This window comes from Sciurus vulgaris, assembly GCF_902686455.1.
Source record: "Sciurus vulgaris genome assembly, chromosome: 14".
NCBI lineage: Eukaryota > Metazoa > Chordata > Mammalia > Rodentia > Sciuridae > Sciurus > Sciurus vulgaris.
Genome location: NC_136475.1, coordinates 48,322,984 through 48,343,196, shown reverse-complemented (window position 1 = coordinate 48,343,196; position 20,213 = coordinate 48,322,984). Strand labels below are relative to the sequence as shown.

Genomic DNA, 20,213 nt, shown 5'->3' with positions numbered 1-20,213 from the left:
AAATATCCAAAGAAGGCTATTTACACTTTGGTGGGTATCTTAATGGGTAGTTTTGATTGGACAGCACAGTTTGCTAAGTCTAAGCAGATATACTAACTTGGATGAAAAACATATAAGGGTTAAGAAAAAAAATATAATCTGTGGAAGCTAAAGGGCTTGATTTTCTTGGCTGCCAAATATATATTTTATGTAACTCCAGAGTTGAAGTAAAGACAAATGAATACCCCCATGGTGTAATCACCTAGTTGAAAAATCAGGTGACTTCAGTCTTCAAATTCCCTTTTAGCACAGTAAGTTTTTATGTTTTTTTATATCTTGGTTGGTAGATGAGTCAATGTTTAAATGGTCATTCATCATTTACCATATAAAAGAAAAGCTATTACCTGAAACTCATTTTTACAGTTGCAGGCAAACAGAAATAATCATTTTCAAGGACCTAAAGCTGTTTCTTGAAGAATGTCATCATTTTATCCTTATTTTACTTACTATTTACTTAGATATGAGCCAACTTTGAGAGCTGCACCTTGCCAGTTCTGGCTGTAAAGAGTTTCTACCAGCTTCTTGCTGCAGCTAGTGAGGAGAGGAAAACTGGACTTTCTGGGAACCACAGTTATCTTTCAGACAAATCAAAGAACAAGGCCAAAGGCACAAAGCCAGCCACAGCAGTCATGGTTCCCATATGGGCCACGTTGTATTGGTTGTATTGAGGCTAGGTGATTAGGTGACTTCTCCACTGTCTCAGTGGTAGTCATTGCACTTACTTGCAGGGCAGTCTTGGTTGGCTCAGGTATTTCAAGAGTTGCCATTCCTAATCTGTGAGCTGGGTTTTCATAAACATCCGCTGCCTTTTCTATTAATGAAATAAAATCTGTTGGTGTAGAAAGGGACAATGATACAACAGCTCATTGGATCATGGTTTTCATGAAAATTGGTAAGAGGGACTTGAAAATGCATGTGAAGTCTTTAGGAGAGAGAGTTTGATGATTTAGAAGGTGTGAAACAGCTCAAGAGTCACCTAGAAATGGTTTCAAGTCCTCCCTTTATTTTTTAATAATACTGTGGGCCTAGCATTTATTGAATCTCTTCATGTTGCATTTTTATTATGGTTATAAACAAAAGAAAATAATATCTATATCTGAGAGTAGTCATAAGTGTGAAATAAAATACATATAAAAGGTCTACTATCCTGGCTGGTATGCCATAGGAGCTCAATAAATGTCAAGGAGTTCTGCTTAATCACTCCTGGGCCCAATAATTTTCTTTGCCTGGATTAGAGCAACCTGCCCTACTACCTCATTTATAAAAGTTTCTTTTCCAAATCCTGGTCTGCTCACCCTTTCTGACCAGCAGAGCCAGACAGTGTAGAAAGATCTATGGGCTTCAAGTTCCTTTCCCTTTAAACCTAGAACTGAGGTTTTGCAGTTTTCTCTTTCTCCAGGGTCTTTCTCTACCTCACAATGTCCTCCAGATCCATAGTTTTCACCAGTGAGAGAAGAGAGGAGAAAGTTACATTTAGACAGTTTTAACTTTCCATTTTTTCCTGCAAATCTTATGGTGAGGCTCCTATAGTTTCATCATGAATTGATAACAAACCTTCCTGAGGACAGCGCAGGCATTTAATGACCAGCAAAGACCTTTTTTATTACAAAATACAGGGAAAAAGTAGTTGTATTTTTAGAATTAATCACATGGGAAAATACAGAATAAGAAAAAGTTACAATGAAATCAGTAACTTGCATAAGAACATTTGTATTTTAGTTATCAGAAGCACATCTGTGCACATTTGAAAACTAGATGGTGATGCATCTACTCAGGAGACTCATTGCTTATTCAGCCTTCAGGCACTTCTTAGGTTTGTGACTCCCTTGAAGTAATTTTTCAGCATCCTCACAAAGGAAAGCTTCTGCCACTGGTTGAATCTCTGCTCTTGGTAATGGAAGGCTTGAGAGTTATGACGATATACACTTGGTGATGTCTTAGGGAGGGTGATTGGCAGATCACTGGAGACATAAGGGAGTTTCTACAGGGAGATTGTTTGATGACCATGACATTCAAAGTCTGAGACTTTGGGATCCAGGACAAGGTAGTGGCAGTAGAAACAAAACTTAGTTGACAGATAGAAAAAAAAAAATATATATATATATTTTTTTTTTTTTTTCCTTACTCTTTTGTTACCTGGATGTCAGAAGTAAAGGAAAGGCTCCAAATTCTTTGAAGGTACTAATGATTGGGAGATCGATGGTGGAAAACAAGTGGACAAAGGAAAAAGATGAGCTTAATTTCAACCATCTTAAAATAATGGCATAATTTGGTGAAATGTGGTGGGGTGATAGATACTTCTAATCAGGTAGTTAGAAAGACGGGATTGAAGTTCAAGAGTGGTCAGGCCTGTTAATAGAGGTTATGGAGTCATTTCTGTGGAAGGAGTGATTGCAACCATAAGAAAGCACAACTGTAATAAGACAAAGAATGAAAAGAACTGGAACAATTGAAGATGGATCTAGAGTCTACCAGGGTGAGGCAACATTTTCTGTAAACAGCCAGAGAGCAAATATTTTGGAAAGTGTGGACCAATAGTTTCTGATTCAACTACTTAACTACATCATTATAGCATGAAAACCGTTATAAACAATACACAAATGACTGTATTCATGCAAAAAATCTATTTACCAAAACAATTATTATTTTAAATTTGTTTTTAGTTGTAGATGGGCACAATACCTTTATTTATTTATTTTTATGTGGTGCCGAGGATCAAACCCAGTGCCTCGCATGTGCTAGGCAAGAGCTTTATCACTGAGCCACAATCCCAGCCCCAAAGCAAGTATTTTTAACAAAGGAAGATTTTTATGTTTTTGGTACAATGTTGGTCACCTTTGTGTAGTTGTAGTTGGCCTAAGGCCTTAGTTTTCTGACCTCTGTTCTAGAAATGTAAAGTCTAGAAGGGCAAGGACCCTGTGTACCTACTTCACTCTGTATCCCCAGGATCTAGCACAGTACCTGGTTTACTGTAGTTCTTGACAGACATTTGTTGAGTGATGTGTGACTTTATGACTATGGCCACATAGTCATAGTGTCTTTGTTGTTAGAGTAACAAAGAAAAACAAGGGTACCTGGGGGATATGAAGACAATCAGGATCCTACAACACAGATGAAATCCAGACAAGGGTGTGTCCAGAAAAGAAGGTCTAGCAAGAGTGATGACACTCTTAACAGATCATGAAGAATCAGGAGTTCTAAAAAGTTACTTTTTCTAATATTAGTAGTGAATCTGATGTTGTAGTATAAAACATTTGAATAAGAGATCACAGGAATGTTATCAAAGGCAGGATACAGATCCACAAAAGAACCTGGTGTTAGGGTGGAAGCAGCTTTGGGAAGGGGTCTGTACAACTTAACCTCTAGAGTTACTGTCCTTCACATTTTAAAGTTTTTGAGCCAAAAAATAATTTTAAACTTGATCCAAAAATCTGTGGGTTAGAGTCTTACAAATTTAATATCATGAATTTGTGAACTATTTGAGGCAGAATCAAACTTTTTTTTTGATGTTATGGAGATAAAATAACCAGCTTGGATAATTTTTATAGTAGTCTTCTTGATATTTGTCAAGAGTTTTATTTTATCTGCTTTTCCCCAAATTTATGAGCTTAAGTTTTGTGAAGATCCAACTTTATTTTATGAAGTTGATATCAAGCATATGATTTAAATATTTTCTTTTTCTTATTAGTTTCCAGCATTTACTTTTTCTTCCAGATTATCCCACACAGAGCTGTTGGAATTACTCCGTGATGATTTCAAAGGAAATTTTCTTCTCTAAACATTCTTATCCCAAGGTAAATTGATGGATTTCTAATGAATAAATTCCAGGAGGAAAACATCAGTACTTTTATACTTCAATTCAGAGACTTAATTCCTTCACTTTTATCTGTAGCCACCTGCCATTCTAAGTTTGTGCAGTCATTTTTAACAATGGAAGATTATTATATTTTTGGTACAATGTCGGTCACCTTTGTGTCACTTGATACCTAGTGGGTTTGGTTTGTTATGCCTATGCAAATGGGAAAAAAACACCACCATAAACATGTTTAATCGTGTCATTGAAGCTTTTCTTGGAATAATTGGAGTGTGATGATGGATCAGGGAGGAAGAAGGGAATGGAAATTGAGGAAAAGGGTCTCAGCCTGAATTTTCCAAATTGGCTATTTATCTGGTTAATTCTTCATCTTTCCTCATCACCATGTCTGAATTGAGAAAATCTTCCTAATGATAATAAACTATGTCAAGAACAGATGGCTGATTTGATGTGATGAAAATAGCTATGTCAATTGAGGGTATTTTTTTCCTTACCCATTTTGCTTTTCATCACCCTGGGGTTGGTGGTTCATTTTTTTTTTTTTTTTTTTTTTTTTTTTTTCCCTCTTACAGAATATGCCCTCAACCCAATATATTGGGGTGAATCTCTCCTCAAAAGCAGTTTGGTCCCTTTTCTCTGAAAAAAAAAAAATTGAGAAATGTCTTTATTACAAAAGTGCTTATCACCTTTCCTGCCTTTTCAGTTTTAGTTAAGTTACTTTTGGAAGGATCAGTTTACAACAAATGTTTAGTGTCAGGAATTTTACAGTTTCATAGGCCCTGACAGCTTGGCATGAAAAGAGGTGGCAGTATGTCAATTGTAAACGAGGTTGCTATTTACATACTAATTAAACTTTGCACTAGTGGGGTGAAAGAATGTCATTTGGAGCACCCCAGTTATTCTGTTTATATCATTGTAGTCTATTTAAACTGTCTATTGTTTGCCATGTCACAACCCCATCCCCTAAATGCCATTTCATAACCTTATAATACTTTAAAAATATTATCCCACTGCTTAACAAATCACACAGAATTAGGATATCTGAAAGCAAAAGGAATTCCCCAAACCGCCTTGCTTCATGATAGCACCTCGCTTGATGATGATGATATTAACAGTCAGTTTTTATCAATTACTTCCTCTATGTCAGGCATTTTGCTAAACAATTGTTTTTTTAACATTTTAATTCACTTGATCTTCAAAATAAAGTGGGAATGCCTCTTACAACCTTTTTGCCCATGAGGACATTGGGGCTGTGCAATTTGTAAGTGAGGATCTCAGGACTCCCTTATTGAGGCTCTTATTCATCATACTATGTAACCTTCTGCTTCCCTGGGTCCTTTGATCCACTAAGTGTCCCACTGCTATCAGAGATGGGCAGGGATACTAAAAATACAGCAAAATCAGGGATTTCACTTATTGTCTCAATCCATTTATTTATGGGAAAAGAGTTTAAACAATAAAGAGTCTATGCATATTGCACACTATATTATTCCTTATCTACATTATTAGTATATAACTATTACAGGCTCTTATCACATATTTCTCACCACTTTAAGTTGCATCTCATCCTATCTTGTACCTATGCAGTCCACCCCAGTGTGTTGGTGATGCCTTTACACAGCATTCCAGATGTGAACCTGATTCAGGAAGACAGATAGTGTCTGTTAGCTTATAAAACAAAAAGTGACTGATAGTCCATTGAGCTATTTTATTCTCTTGCTTCACATCTCAGTTGGTGGTTTATTGGATTTGGCTAAAGACATTTTTTTTTTTTCCCCCCTCACTGTATAAGGAGCGGAATCAACATTATATCACATCTGTGTGGGAGTTGGCTTCACAAGATTTGCAGCCATAAAGAGCAAGATCAGAACTTTTCCCTGCTGGGGGTGGCGGAAGCAGCCCACCAACCATGTGGATATTTATTCTCCAGTGTTGAGAGTGCAGAGTTGGTGCTTCTTGGCGTTGTCAACAGAGTGCTGGTCTGTACTTCTTTCTTTAAAAATGACAGAAACAGAAAGCCTAGATAGTTGACATTGAAATACCTTGCCAAGAGAGGATTGAACATATGATCCTTTATAGCTTTTTCCTCACTATTTTCAAGGTTGAAATAATTCCATGATGGGGTAAAAAAGCCAGGGGAAGGAAAGAAAGAAAATATACTTCAGCTCTTGATAATTCCAACCACTATACCACATTTTATGAAATGTGACATAGTTTTCCTCCACAAGCATGCCAAAGAAAGGGGGAAAAAAATCTAAATTCTGAGCTGATAACTCGAATGGTTCCAGAGATATAAACTTGTGAAAAGTCACAATTTTGCATTGTGCTGAAAAGCCACCTTCCAATGCGGGGACTACATCACTCTTTAATATCCAGCAGAGTCCCCTGCTGCGCTTTGTCAGTCAGTAGCAACATCCAAGTCTTCCCCTAAAAGTAATTCACACTTTTTTCACAACACTGTTGCTTTAATTACCACTGAACTCTGCTGATGCTCAGGCAGGCCTGGCAGGACCAAGGGAGGGTCAGAGCCACAAAAGAAGCAAATAGCTTTTTTCCTCCTTACTTTATTATTAACAAACCATCTTTGATGGAAATGTTCCTAGTTCTGAAGCCTAGACTTAACTCTGCGCCCCCTTGGCGTATTCATTATCAAAAGAGACTCACAGATGCCAGAAAGAGAGAAAGTGTGAGAGAGAGAGAGAGAGAGAGAGAGAGAGAGAGAGAGAAAGAGAGAGAGAGAAGAAATAGTGCCTACAATCCTAATTAGGAATTAAAGATTTTGGCCAAGAATGAACTTAGCTCTTCAAAACTGGCAAAAGATGAATGCATTTTCTGAAAGTGAACATAGATTTCATACCCATATAGTTTTTTTGCTGGACAAATGTCGATTTATCTATTCATTTAGTGTGAATTTCTTTTTATGGGATTAGTTGACACAGTAAATCATATATCAAAGGAAATCACAGAACTGCCAAAATCTACTAGTGCATAAAAATAATAGAAAGAGCCTATGCTTTATAAATAATACGACAGCAATATTATAGGTATAGCATGTGTATATAAAGCACTTTTCATTCCATGTCACAAAATATTTCCCTAATAAAACTATTCCTGTGAAACCAACTTCCACAATATTCTTCACATAGAATGTGCAGGTGCCTATCAGTAACTTCATACATACTTTTAGGGAAGCAATAAATAGGGTTGTAATCTTTGGTAAATGATTTAAAATACTGCTAAGTTTTGTCCTGGCTTTAGAATTTCTTGTTGAAAAATATTAAAATTTAAAGTTATACTGTAGGCTTGTGTGTACATTACCAAGCCATTAATGCTACTCTTGTTTATCATGATCTGTTTCATGATCTGATTTACCACAACTGTGCAGGATTTAGCTGGAAAGTATGGTACCATGATTAATATGCTATTAGTATATTATGATATACTATTAGTATATTACAATAGTGTCTATATATTATAGTATATGAATATATAATTAATATATTATTAATATAGCAGTAATATTAATATACCACCAATATAGTAATATACTATTAATATAGTATTAATTATAAATATGTATTATTAATTATATTAATATAGTAATGATATACATCAGATACTGTTATAGACAAATAAATTCATATCCAAAGTTTCTATGATTTGATCCTAATTTTTTTTTTTTTTTTTGTGGTGCTGAGGATTGAATCCAGGGCCTCAGGCACACTAGGCAAACACTCTACCACTGAGTCACATCCCCAGACCCTAACCATTTTTTAGTAGACATTTATTCCCATTTATATGCATCCTATGAGTCCATGATTCCAAAATCTGATTGACCATCAAAATTTCCTGAGGAGAGGAACTTAATAAATTGGAACAACTGAATACTGAGGTATAGAATTGTAGCTCTTGAATTTTAAGATAATGTGTACTACATTTGTATAGTTTCTTCAATTAAACTTTTCTGCTTATTTCCTTGCTTTTAAAACCCAGCCTCTGCTGTAGAAATCTTACTAATCTCGCCTAGTTCTAAGTAAAGAAATCAGCATTTACTGATTTCTTCAGCTGGTCCTGATAGTGCTAAATATCCTCCCCAAGATTTAAACTTTCTATGCTAAGTTGTCATTATTCATATTTATCTCTTTATCTTTTCTCCTGTATTTGTTATATTAAAATGTTGAGAGTCTAGGTTATAATATTCATTCTTGAATTCACATCAGGTAAAACATATGCACTCTGTGGAATGAATCCCTGAATTACATTTTATGCAGCATGTAAGACTGCAGACAAAGTTGAAGTGAATAACTCATGCTCATATATTCATCCTGTGGCACAGGCACTATGTAGTCGATCAGACTTTCCAAAGATGGCTGCACCAGCATGTATTTCACTCCACACATTCTCCTTCCAATGTTGACAAATATGACAAGAGAATGATCTATTGACATGTTGGTGGGGGTTTATATTCTTTCGCCATAAATCTGGGCAAATTTTGGTTGCTTTAACCAAAAGTAATAAAGTACAAGTGATTCTTTTTGGTTTCTGGAGCTAGGTCACAAAAAGGTGACACACTGTCATCCTGGCTTTCTCTCTCTCTTTTTTAATTTATCTTTTAATTTTTTACAGACTGCATTTTGATTCATTGTACACAAATAGTGTATATCTTTTCATTTCTATGGTTGTACGTGATGTAAATTCATACCATTCATGTAATCATACATGTACATAGGGTAATGATGTCTGTCTCATTCCACCATTCATTTCCTTCTACATAATCTAAAGTTCCCCCATTCTTCTCTTCCTCCCCACCCCCCACCCCTATTATATCTCATTCTCCACTTATCAGGGAAAACATTTGGTCTCTGGTTGTTTGGGATTGGCTTACTTCACTTAGCATGATATTCTCTAATTCCATCCATTTATTTGCAAATGCCATAATATTGTTTTTCTTTATGGCTGGATAATATTTTATTGTGTATATATACCACAGTTTCTTTATCCATTCATCTGTTGAAGGGCATCTGGGTTGGTTCCTCAATCTAGCTATTGTGAACTGAGCTGCTATAAACACTGATGTGGCTGTGTTACTGTAGTATGCTGATTTTAAGTCCTCTGGGTATAAACGAAGGAGTAGGATAACTGGGTCAAAAGGTGGGTCCATTCCAAGTTTTCTGAGGATTCTCCACACTGTTTTCCAGAGTGGCTGCACAAATTTGCAAGTCCACCAGCAATGTTACGAGTGTGCCTTTTTCCTCACATCCATGCCAACATCTATTATTGTTTGTGTTCTTGAGAATAGTCATTCTAATTGGAGTAAGATGAAATATTAGACAAAGAAGCCACAAACATACAATGGAGAAAAGATAGCATGTTCAATAAATGCTGCTGGCAAAACTGGAAATCCATATGCAGTAAAATGAAATTAAACCTCTATCTCTCACCCTGCACAAAACTCAACTCAAAATGGATCAAGGACCTAGGAATGAAACCAGAGACCCTGCACCTAATAGAAGACAAAGTAGGCCCGAATCTTCATCATGTTGGCTTAGGACCAGACTTCCTCAAGAAGACTCCCAAAGCACAAGAAATCAAAGCAAGAATCAATAAACAGGATGGGCTCAAACTAAAAAGCTTTTTCTCAGCAAAGGATACAATCAAGAATATGAAGAGAAAGCCTACGGAGTAGGAGAAAGTCTTTTCTATACGCACTTCAGATAGCGCACTTGTCTCCAAAATTTATAAAGAACTGCCTCTCTTGAGAGGCAGGTCTTGAGAGCCTAGAACTGATGTTTGGAGTTTGGTTCCCTGGAGCTGTCATACTAGAGACAGCACCAAGAGGAGCCATGCCTCCATGCTTCCAGTCCCCAGAACTGCTCGGAATGCCATAGAGCAGAGAAGTCAACCCTGATTTCTGATGCACAGACTCTCTTAACATGACATATGGCTGTTTTGTACCACTACACTTTTGGGTAGTTATTCAGAAGTACTAATTGGAGCACACGATTTTAGGCATAAGAGAACCAAAGTGAGCAATATGAACTGAATCTCAGCTCTTACAAGGTTTATATTCTATGATTAAAAAATTATTAATTAATCTTGTTAATTAGAATTGTTCTGTTTTTTTAAAACAACTTTACTGAATATAATTGACAGATGGTAAGCTGCACATTTAAAGTGTACGATCTGATAAGTTTTGACATAGATGTGAACCTAAGAAACCATCACCACAGTCAAGATAAAGAACATATTTGTCACCTCCAAAACTTCCTCATGTCACTCTGTAAACCTTCTTTCCTGCACCCAGACAACCACTGTTCTGTTTTCTGTCACTTCAGATTCATTTGCATTCTAGACTTTTATATGAAGTGAAATCGCACAGTATGTACTCCTTTAATGTTGGTTTGGTTTCTTTTACTTAGCATAATTATTTTGCAATTCATTTATTTGTTGCATATCTCAATAGTTATTCCTCTTTGTTACTGAGTACCACTCATTGTGTAGATAAACCATATTCTTTTACCTATAGGAATTGTTTTTAGTTTTTGGCTATTACAAATGCACCCACTTCCATTAAACAAGTCTGTGAATGGACACTCACTTTTATTTCTCTCAGGAATAAAATGGTTTTCCCGCTGCACTGTAGCCCAGAGTAAGGTTGGACCACCTTAGGGCTTACCTCATTTTTTCCCACGTGACTTGGAAACCGTGTGTGTGTGTGTGTGTGTGTGTGTGTGTGTGTGTGTGTGTGTTTATATAATGCATATTAACATATGAATATATACATTCATATATTCTCTCATTTTTTGTGCTTTCAAATGGAAGAGTAATATGGTCCCTGTAACTCTACCTTCATACTATCTCATTCTTTTAATTTCCCCCAGGTTAAGGACTTACTGAGAGGTAGAAAAATATTTGCTTCCTCTTTGTGTCTCCCAGAAATAATGTTTATCAAGCATGAGTAGGCATTGGTGTCACAGAAGATCTCTGGAGTCTCAACGTCTGATTTTGACTTAGGGCTCTCCCGCTTATTAGCAATGTAAATTTGGACAACTTACTTAGCTTCTCCAATCCCTAGTTTTCTCATCTTTACAACAATAACAGTAGGAGTAATAATAATAATAATACCCATTTCATAAGGTTGCCATATAGTAAAAGGAGAATTCATGAAACATATGAAGACCAGTGTCTGAAACATCATAAGCTCTTAATAAAATGCTGCCAATTAATATTGATATACTTCTAGAACTGGTTAAATGAGAAGTTGTATCATATCCTTGGATAAAAGGAATATAGTAAATAGCTGTAATACTGTTACATGAAATACAAGTAATGAAGGTGGTTTCTCACACACTCTGAATAAAGTCTCTGGGTTTCATCCTCTTTTCCAAATCCCACCACTAGAGAATTGACATTCTGCAACCTTTACACACAAAAGCTTCAAGAAATTCAGTCAAATCATATTAGGGATCTGGGAAAAGAACTTAAAGTTCGGTCAACAGAAATGATCCTCTCAGAGAAACTTGTTGTATCCACCAGGGCTGAAGGAGAGGAGATGTGATGTGGAGCCTAATGCAGTGCAGGAGTAAGTTTGCAGAGGAAAGCTCTCTCTTTTGAACTGATGAAGAGTTTTCTGAACTGATAAAAAGTTTTCTGGTGGAGCAACCTCTATAGTAATGAGTAGACTGAGGCAGAGAACTAAATTCTTGCTTTCAATTTGCTGGTGAAATAAATGTTTGATTAGGACAATATTGAATGGCTAGTTATATTCTGCCTCTGTGTGTGTGTGTGTGTGCGTGTGTGTGTGTGTGTGTGTGTGTGTGTGTATGTGTATTGGCAAGGAGAAATTAAGTGAGCTCTCAAATTTTTTTCTTTGCTTTATGGCAATTTGAATTGTCACATATAGCCTGATATGCATAGACACTGTGGGCTTCATGGAAGTTTGAAAGACCATGAACAGCTCAAAAGTTAAAAAGGTTAGCATTAAAAATTCCAGTCACTTTTAAAGGGCTTTTTGTGAAAACCTGACTGTGCCTCATGCAAGGGTCCCACATGCTCTGATATGAATGTGGCCACCTAGAGCTGTGGGATGCTATGGGCCTACTGAAGCACCAATCAGGACTATAGTGCTGAGATAGGAGAGCTGAACTGTAGGAACATGTTGTTTTCTATTACTCTGTACAATACTAGTTTTAGACATAGATGATATCTGGCCCTAGCTTGAGTCCTATGCTTTGCTGGACCCATGTTGTTCTTTTTCTGGTCCCTTTTAATCTTCCTTAATGGATCAGTTGAAAGAACCAAGGAGCTTTCCTAACTGCATCCTGAACACCTACACCATAGACCATGCACTGGATGTACTGGATCTCCAAATACTCTGCCCCAGTGGTCCTGAACCCACTTCTAGGGCTGGCGCAGGTTTCCTCACTGGGTTCATCCCTCTGGGGGGTGGGGGGGCTTACCAATGCCCTCTGACCCTGGGCCCTCGTGTGCACTGACTGTGGGAGACATTGGAAGGCATGTCTACACACACGTGAGAAGCCTCAGAATCCAGAAACAGAGAGAATAGGAGATAGGTTAGGGGCGAGGCTAGGTTTCTCTCTTCTTCTAGTTCTAGCATCAAACTCTGAAGAGCCCAAAGACTTGAAAATGAGATCCACATATCTGGGATGTTATTGCAGTGTATTAATCAACATAGGAAAATAAAACCTATTTCAGTCAACAGTTTGCTGACTTGATTTGTAATGAGAAGAGTTACCACATATAATATGTGAGGCTCCATTTACATTCTTCCCCCGGTTCTTCCCATGTTAGGGGTGATCTTCATTTTAAGATTTTTATCACCAAGGGGTTCTTCCTTGTCTCTCTTCCTTACCTCCTTCATGTAACATGGGGAGATGAAGCAGAGGTCTGAGGGATAAAGCACTGATCAACCAGCCAAATCCATTTTTCCTAAGGTCCTCCTTTACTGTTTGCTGTTCTATTGGCACTTCAGCAGCCCTCATCACGGACAATGCAAGGAAACTGAGACGCTTGGACACTTTTCTCCTTGGCATATTCAGAGGAGAGTCAACATTATGTCTTTCAGTCCTAGAATCTCTGGATCTCCTCGGCCTCTGCGGGTCCCTTTTCCTATCAACAAGTTGTTAGAAATTCTCTGATACCTGGGTACCAGTGTTTGATTCGACTCCCGGAGACATCATGTGCTATGAACGTGTTTTCCCACTGTTTCTTTCATTCTTCTCTATCAAAGTCCCAGTGCTCTTGATACCTTTAGGCTTATACCCACCATCCACTTCTGGTAAGATGAGGAATGTGGACTTCCTTCTTTTCAACACTGAGAGCAGCTCAAGATTTCTCTCTTCTTGAGGACCACCATGTTGAGGTCATAGGAAAGAAATAGTCTTGCACTCATTTAGAACCGGATTTCAATTCATCACTTATGACTGTGGTACCTGGCAAGGGTCATGGAGCCTCAGTCTATCAGTCAAGGGGCATAATGTAACCTTTCCCACCTTCTGTTGGGAGGATTTGATGGTGTAATTGATGTCTAGCACCTTGTGTGTTTTAAGATTGTATCTTAGATTGACTTCCGAGGTTGACATAAGCACTTCTTCCTTTGTGTGTCTATCATATCTGTAAAAACCTTGATAGCCAGAATAGCAGCATAAAGACACAAGGCCATAGAAATTTAATGCATTTGAGAAAACGTTATCAGTTTTGTGTAGCTAGATTTTAAAGTCAGAGAATCGCTCAAAGTGAACTGAAACCAAGTTGCAACAAGCATTTTAGATTAAATGAAGAAATTTGACCATGGCTACTAGTTGGAATTATGAGAGTGATATGTAAGCTTCTCAACTTCTTTAGATAAAACATAATTAAGCTTGGCATACACATATTGACAGCGAGTTGCCAAAGAAAGCTCTGGGCTTCAATACTCACCACTCTGCGCAGCTTCCTTACCAAAGCATCCCTTGTTATCACATCAATGATAGGTTTTAAATAAATAAGCCATGTCCAAGAGGGATATATGCTTTGAATCAAGTAAGACTGTCTTTTTTTTTGATTCTCATTTCCTCCCAAACCAGACAGCTGTTTCACAGAGACTTTTCTTAGTGCTTGCTTCAGAATGAAATTTCTACCAATTGGGAGTACTGGTGATATAGCCATCTTCTAAATTGTGTCTCCAGTGTGCATGTATCATTTACAAAAACAAAGAAGGCCAGCTGCTAATCAAAAGAGTCGTTGCAAATTACAGGTAGAGACCAGATAGATGATCATTGCAAGCATGGTGCCCAGCACAGTGTGCTGAACACAGGTATGTTCGGGAAGTGTTCTGGGTCAGATCAAGGCTTCCATATTGCCAACTGAGAGCCCTCTGTTGAAGACAGGACATTAGTACAACCTGGGGCTGGAAGGAAGGCAGCAGTATGGACAGTCTCCAATTAGGCAGAAGATTTTAATCTACTTTGCAGAACTAATCGAATGGTTGTGCTTCCCCAGTGTTCACGTGAATTGCACCCTAGCTGGAGGTTAACGGACTAAACAATAGCAGCAGCAATTAAGTGGATGTAAATGAATGTGATAGGCTAATTCTCACAAGGAGAACATCAATGTGTCAGTGTCAATGCACTGGTGCCTGGGATAAAGGAGGTAATATGTGGTAATCTTTCGAGGATGTATATGCCTCAACTAGACAAGTTTGGAAATTCTTTGAATGTAAACAGGAAGAATAAAAATAAGTAACAGCAGCAATTCTCTTCTTCATATCCTCTTGTGGGAGGAAAAGAAAGAAAACACTACACTTTCCCATAAATACATGCACAGTATTATACCTCCTGGTGTACCTTAACTCTGAAATGCATTGTTGGTTATGGAATAGAGTAAAGCACAAATCTCCTTACAATAAGGAGCAAGACATTTTCATGACCTGGGAAGCTGAGACTTCAAAAGAGGACAAACTTCCCTAGACTTTTTCACATTTGGAAACAGGGATTTACTGACAGACTAAGAAGTTTGTGGAAGTTTATTACTTCTGGGTTTCAGCAGAGGCTACAAAGACAGAAGGTGTGAAGCAGTAAGAGAACTTGGGGTTTTGCTTAAGTTCTGTTTTTCAGCACTTTGATATTTTGGGGAATCCTCAACATTTGTAGAATGGGATGCATGGCTTGGTGGGAATGTGAAATAGGTAAGGTTTATTTTACTTATGGCCTTAGAAAACTCATAAATTCATTCTAGCATCTGTGAACATTATAGGAAGGTATTTTAAATAGGAAAAAAAAAAAAAAAAAAACTAGGAATGAAATGGGTCCAGACTGACTTCCTGCTTCCTGCTCTCTGGAGCATCCCAGATTTCCTCTGGGTGAGGGAAAGTTCTAGATCCAGACTTCTGGAAGAAGATGAGCCCAAATCTACCCTTGTTTTTCACAAATCTTTGGGAGACATCCCTGGAGTATTTGCTCCCTGGTCCATGACAGACAAGGTAGTCCTGATTCCTACAGTCTGTCAAAAATCAAAGAATGTAGGAAAGTCAACCAGAATAAAGGAAGAAAGACAATCATAATAATTATGATGAGACAGAAAAACTTTTATCAAAGAACAGTTTTCCAATGGGCAGCTGAAACAGAGTAAACTTAGAGGTTGATCAAGATAAATAGATTGGTTGATTAAGAGAATGAAAAAGAACTCACTTAATACCTGGAAAAGAAAGATAGATACACATATTTAGAGTTGTTTTTAGAATTATGTTCAGATAATTTTAAAAAATGCACAGAGAAATCAAAGTTTTAAAAGAATATGAAGCCCAGTGAGGATTTAAATTACTTCATTATATAAACATGTTACATAAATAGTTATTGAAATAAAGCTATCCATGAATGAAGTAACATGTACAGTCTTGCAGTCTTGGTTCTTAACTTTTCAACTGTGTTTTTAAAATGCTTAATCTATAAGTTTTCATTTCTGCCAAGATCAAATCTATGACTCTGACTACTTATAAAAATAAATTTTAATGGGAAAAGATGGAACATGAACAGTTGAACTCTAAGGAGGAAATTCGAACCAAGTTCAGTTATATTGGCTCTACAGCTAACCTAGCTCAGTATCCTTGCCCTGCCTTTTTGCAGATAAAACCCTCAAAGGCAGGCAAAAACAGTATTAATGACATTTTATTTGGCAGATAAAGATAGAAACATTACGAACACTACAAATTAGCAATTCCTTTCTAATAAAACAAGAAATGAGCCAGTGATAAGGAACTAAAGTTTTGCTGTCATGCTTCAATGACTTAATTTTTTTGAGGCCTGGAATCTTTAAGGTTACAATGTAACAAGCTAATAATCTATCAGACCTGTGTGTTTATTTGAAGACTAAGGTAACTCCTGTGTGGGCTGACGAGAGGAAAACAACCTGACTGTAAAGTAAAAAGTTCAAACATCTTAAAAATTATTTGCCAAGAAGTTCAACACATTCAAATAGAGTCAAATACTAGAACCAACTTATGAGAAGAAAATGTGAAAACAATGAAGCATAGGCAATAGATCCCATAAAATAAACTGCATGCATTTAAAAGGAAAGAAAGGATTGTGGCATAAATTTGACTCCATTGAGATAGATTGCTAGTTTCATCTCAAAGGGGAGGGTAATGTCTGAGACATACCTGGGGTTAGGAAACAAAGGTGGAGTTCAAGGATATATTAATTCATTCTGCTATTATTCACAAATGCATGTTGTCACAAAAAGAATATATTCTGTCTGTGTATAAATTAGGTAAACTGTATTTGTGTTATGCCCCAGATGAGTTAGGAGGTGTGTTAGAACCAGGGACCTTATCCTTTTCATAAAGTCAAAGAAATTCCAGCTCAAATGATCAACTTGCATCATGTTCTTGATAAAATTATGAAAATAGCAGAGAGGAATAAGAAGAAGATTTTTAAATAAATTTTGTTTGCTGACTCCCAATACGCAGTAAAGATCACAGTCTGTCTTTGCTCCTTAAACTTCTGAAGTTAGTAACGACTTCAGGGAGTCAACAGAAACCAGAAGGGAAATGAAAGATCTTTATTGTAATTTTCTTAGAGAAAAAAAAAAGTGGTACACTCACCTGAATTTACACAGTCTTATCATGAATAAAGTCCAGCTTTATTACCTCTAATTTAAAGTTGTGTGTGCTGTTTGCTTTTGACAAAAGCAAAGTCAAGTTGCTCTGCATGGTGGATCTAATGGGTATGTACTGTTCACTTGTCCAGAACCTACCCTAGATACTTGATGTGCATTGTTCTGTTGCATATTCATAAGTCACTAAATTAAATATTATCATTCCCACTTTATAAATGAGCAAACTGTACCTCAGAGAGGGTAAAGAGCTTACTAATGCTCCCCCAGTCAGTGAACAAGGTCCAAGATTCCCACAGGTGAACTGCCCACTAACAGGGAATTTTGAAATCTACCTTGGTAATCTGCATAAATTTTGGGACAGAATAAATTGAACTAAGAAATATTATTATCAGGAAACTTTTGCTAGTTTTATCATCAATCCATAAATATCTTCTCTGTAGAATTCTTGCCACTTGATAAGTATTTTAGATATCCAAGAGAAGAATATTATCATGGCTAAAAATGGATTGGAATCTCAATACATCCTTTTTTGGGGTCCAAATTCCAATTTCAAACAGTAGAAAGAACATGAATAAAAAGGGAAAAATGAAATATAGAAAGAACAGCAGATGAACAGAAAAGGGGGAAGGGAGAAAGGATGAGAAAGAAAAAAGGACCTCCAGGACCTGGGTAAAATTTGTGGTCATTGTAAGTGTTTTAAAAACTGTGTCTAGATATGGAAGGAAACTGTCACATTTACCTAACAATGGTATGAGATTTACATAATCTACATATATTCAAGGGAGATCTACCAGAATTGACAACAATATTTGACCATGGATGTCAAGCACTGGTCTGTGCAGTATTTGATCCTTATAAAAGATAAGGTAATGAAACAAATTATTAAAGATAAAATTAATAAAAATGAATGGCCCTGCCATTCTTAGTCCCATTCATTTCATGTGGGTTCATTCCTATGCATCTTTAAAATGTTTTTTCCAGGAGCAAAATACCCTAATTGGGCTTATTGTGTGTTTGATCTATTTCACCTCAAGTTTCATGCATGTCTTTCTCTTGGTTGTATGCTAATATTCTCTCTCTACTCAGACTTTATAATGATAACAAGGATGTCATTCAGTGTACAAATTCCTATGCATGACCTGAGTGTGCTAGCCAGAGGATAGGTAGTCAGCATGTATGCAGCAGGTAGACTCTTTTCCCAGTCTACTGTGTTGTCTTGGCAGATGACACCGTGGTCTTTTCTAGAATGCAAAACACTCTTTCTTGGATTCCCAGGATTTGGTATCAATTGCTACAAAGCAATCATTGATTTCTCTATGTGTGATGTGAAGTTAATGAGAAATGACATGTTCCTTTTTTTTTTTTTTTTTTTTTTCCTCAGTGTGTAGATCAAGCACATTTAACCCCAATTGTCATTACCTGGAGACTAACTTCTGATGCAGACTGTATTTCAGCCTTTCAGTAGATATGCAGATGTTGGAAATGAAGCAAATGTATAGAAAATATCTAGTGGACATAGCATGCTATATATGCTTTTGCATGGTGGAATATATAGAATTGGTCTTATAAGACATTAAGTCCTTGCCTATAAACTTTATTGCAGTGAGTTAAACTGATGATAGAGGCTTTCTAAGAAAAGCAACAAAATACCTCTAAGGAACATGAGTGACTTTTTAGTAGTCTGATATGGAATGAAAAATGCAGGCACGGTGTTTAATAATGTGCTAGAGTAGAGACAGTGAATACAATCGTCCTCTCTCTCCGCCTGCCCCCTAGCCTGCCATGATCTTTATTAGCTTTGTCCTGACAATCTGACCTTACAGAGCTCTACCCAGCCCTGACAGCCACATAAAACCCACAAACAAATAGAGAACTTGTGCAGTCTTTTCAGATTTAGGATCATGTTCAAGCTTATGAATCAGATTTTTCTATGTGTGGACATGACAACTATGGAAAAACTGTAATTTAGGACATATTCTCTTTATCCTTTTATGTAGAATTTCACTTTAATGTGATGCAAATGACAGTAAGAAATACATTCAGTGAATGTTAAAGCCTTCCCATTAAAAATTCTGTATGCATTTTACATTCTAATTCATGTACAGTCAAAAACCCTGATAAAATCACAGTGCTGATTTGACTGCTGCACTTATCGTATTAATGAGGATACTTTATGCCTTTTGAAAATTGGGATATGGTCCATTATGTGATTGTAAATGATGTGATTGTATCACATAAATTTGTTATTCAATCCCACCCCTCCCTCCAGTCAGCTTTGTATATAAGAAGATTCATTGGTGAGTCAGAATTGAGGCCGGAAAACTGAACTGCAAATTAGACTTTTCTTCTTTTGTCTTTATTTCTGTTTATGGAAAGGAATAGAATAAACATGCACACGATGTGTATGTGTATGTCAGTATGGAGAATATGTCTTCCTTCCTTCCTTCTTCCCTTCCTTCCTTTCTTCCTTCTTTATTTTATTTTATTTTTTAATTTTATTTTCCTAAAAACAACAGGGATAATCTCTCCAAGGAAGTAAAAAACGAAAGGAAGAAGCAGACTGGGCCTGAGGCTCCCTAAGGTATGTAGCTCTCCTCCAGTCACCCCACCCTCCCTTCCCTGTTTTGCTGATTTAGGATTGACTAACACTTGGACATTTTCCCTTCTCTCCTCTTGCAACAAGTGAAAGTTTTGAGAACAGTGGTTGGCCAACATTTCCTGATTTTGGGTTGTATGGAAATCACATTCCTAAAAATGCCTGTTCCTCTTTCTATTTATTTTTGTGCCTTGCCTGCCTAATTAGTGAGTGTCGACTCCCCAGAGGACCCAGTGGGATGGCCTATGAATACAGCTGCAGGAGGCGGCCCTGGGCTTCCTTCTGCCCTTGTACCTTCTGCTTCAGGATCTATGGTGTAGATGTTTCACTGGGTAAAAGTCAAAAGAACTCTTTCTTCCTCTTGAGATGCCACTTCTGTTCATTCTTAGAGACATAAACCCCTGACCTGCCATCGAATTCTCCAAACTCCCCACAGAACAAATCATACCCCTGATAACAGAAGTGGCTTTTGAACTTTCCCATTCAAACCTTGGAGGGGACCATTGGGTGCTGGCCAGGCAGATCCTATGCCCTCCAAGGACTGCACCTAATTGTCTCCTTGAGAATGATTCCAAGTCTTACTTTGCATCCCTGGAGAGAAGCCCATGCACCGAGTTCTTTCTCATTCCCCAAGCTGTGCAGTTGTAAATG

The 20,213-nt window shown here is 37.2% G+C and overlaps 1 long non-coding RNA gene across 1 annotated transcript in view; it reads left to right on the top strand.

Moving 5' to 3' along the window:
* Nucleotides 1-19,544, top strand: part of LOC306644017 — a 130,199-nt gene extending 110,655 nt beyond the window's left edge. The window contains exons 2-3 of the long non-coding RNA XR_013759145.1: nucleotides 3,754-3,833; nucleotides 19,483-19,544. This is a non-coding gene — a long non-coding RNA (uncharacterized lncRNA). The remainder of the gene's footprint in view (nucleotides 1-3,753; nucleotides 3,834-19,482) is intronic.
* The last annotated feature ends 669 nt before the right edge of the window (nucleotides 19,545-20,213 follow it).